The sequence below is a fragment of the Peromyscus californicus genome, unplaced genomic scaffold (assembly GCF_007827085.1).
Source record: "Peromyscus californicus insignis strain IS unplaced genomic scaffold, ASM782708v3 Scaffold_21__1_contigs__length_65335640, whole genome shotgun sequence".
Taxonomy (NCBI): Eukaryota; Metazoa; Chordata; class Mammalia; order Rodentia; family Cricetidae; genus Peromyscus; species Peromyscus californicus.
Window position 1 is genome coordinate 29,625,660 of NW_026294514.1, and position 2,196 is coordinate 29,627,855.

The following is a 2,196-nucleotide window of genomic DNA, read 5'->3' on the forward strand; positions in this document are numbered from 1 at the left end:
AGCCCTTTTTTGGTAGGAGGATTTGGAGAGGTAAGAGGTGACTTTGGCTGCTCCTTTATTTCTCTGTCCTTTCAGCATTTATATTGATATCTGACTCCAGGATTTATTTATTGTTAAGATCAATTAGAATTCACACTACATCTGGCACCCCATGTTGGGTGCCATTTGCAAACAGAGGCTTTTCTGTCCCTCCTGGTCCTGTAGCCGCTTTTAAAACCTTCACTCAGAGGCTTAATATTAATTACAAACTGTTTGGCCTATTGCTCAGGCTTCTACTAACTAGCCCTTACAATTTACGTTAACCCATTTCTATTAATCTATGTTTGCCATGTGTCTTATGGCTTTACCTGTGTTCTAATCCATCTTGCTCCTCTGGGGGTGCTGGCTGTTGTCTGCCCTGACTCTGCCCTTCTTCTTCTTGTACCTCTGCTTGGATTTACCACTTGACTCTATCCTGCCTTGCTATATGCCACAGCAATTTCTTTATTAACCAATGGTAATGAAACATATTCACAGCATACAGAGGGGTTATCACACAGCATATGCCAATAGACTAACAGAGCCAGTTGCTTGCAATTTAGCACACTAAATTTTCTAACGACTCCACCTAGAGCCTGGAAGGGACTCACATGGAAGCAAATACCATTTATTATTTAACTGAAGAAGATGCCAGGCTGAGCATCTTTGTTAACGATGATGGTTTTTGTGACTCTTCTGTCACTTGTTTAGCAATCACCATGGCGTCTGAACACTGCTAAGTATCTTCAAGTTTATTGTGACACAATAAAGATTTCCCATCTCTTGAGCAAGGATTCTCAGCTCATCTGCATATCACAGGCTAATAGTAGGTAATGAATAAAACCATAATGGAATGAAAGTGTCTTACAGAAGCTTTCCCACTTGTATTTTCCAGTTGTGTCTGTCAAGATGGTCTTTTCAAGTATTTTTTTGTGACTCATGAGCAGTCAGTATCGTAAACATCCCAGTTCTTATTTGTTTGTTTGTTTATTTATTTGTTTAAGGTGTCTTTCAGGCATGGCATCCATCATCCAGTAACTCATCAAAATGACAAACACAGAGGGAAACAGGAGAAGCACTCGCTGTATGTTCTCTAGGCCTTTAAAGAAACATGGAGTTGTTCCTTTGGCCATGTACGTGAGGATCTACAAGAAGGGTGATATTGTAGACATCAAGGAAACAGTCACTGTTCAAAAGGGAATGCCCCATAAGTGTTAACATGGCAAAACCCGAGGAGTCTACAATGTCACCCAGCAAGCTGTGGACATCATTGTAAACACGGAGGTTAAGGGCAAGATTCTTGCCAAGAGAATTAATGTGGGGGTTGAGCACATCAGCGCTCCAGGAACCAAGATGGCTTCCTGAAGCGGGTGAAGGAGAACAACCAGAAGAAAAAGGAAGCCAAAGAGAAGGGCACTGGAGTTCAGCTGAAGTGCCAGCCTGCTCCACCCAGAGAAGCATACTTTGTGAGACCTAACAGGAAGGAGCCTGGGCTGCTGGAGCCCATTCCACAGGAATTCATGGAAAAAAAAAATGATACCTGAGATCTAGCCCTGGACTTTGAACTTGCGCTTCTGCAAGGTCTTAGCTGGCCTTGGTACACACTAAGGTAGCAGAGGTACCGCCCTTCAAAGTATACTTGATCTGCTCATTTTCTTTTCTTTCTTTTTTCAGTGTGGTGAGCTGGAGATGAAATGCCAGGCAAGGGCAAGGGCTCCAACACCCTGCTGAATCTATTTTACTTCTTGTTTTGCTATAGGGACTCACTGTGTTGGCCAGGCTGTCCATGAACTCAGACATGTAGCCCAGACAGGTTTAGAATTTGTGATCCTCCTGCTTTAGCCTCACTAGAAGCTTCGATGACAGGCCCACGCCACCAGGCTGGGCTTGAGTTATACTTTTTAGGCTTAGCAGAACCCTGTTCTCTACATGTGCCTTGGCCATGTCCTTTGGAGATGAATTTCCCCATTGTTTGGGGATCTGTCTGTACTGGGATATGTCATAAAGGGCATCTCCGGTATGAAGTTGTCTGTCCCACATCTGCAGAGTCATAGGCCAGTGTGTCCTCTGGGCACCCTTGCCGGGCTGCCTCCTGTTCTGTGGGAGGAAATCATCTACAGGCTGGGACTGTGACTCCGAGCCAGCGAGCCCCTGCAAGCCTCCTGTATTTTCCTGAGT

The 2,196-nt window shown here is 44.5% G+C and overlaps 1 pseudogene; it reads left to right on the plus strand.

Moving 5' to 3' along the window:
- The first annotated feature begins 1,065 nt into the window (after window positions 1-1,065).
- Window positions 1,066-1,562, plus strand: LOC128118027 (60S ribosomal protein L21-like; annotated as a pseudogene).
- Window positions 1,563-2,196: the final 634 nt, after the last annotated feature.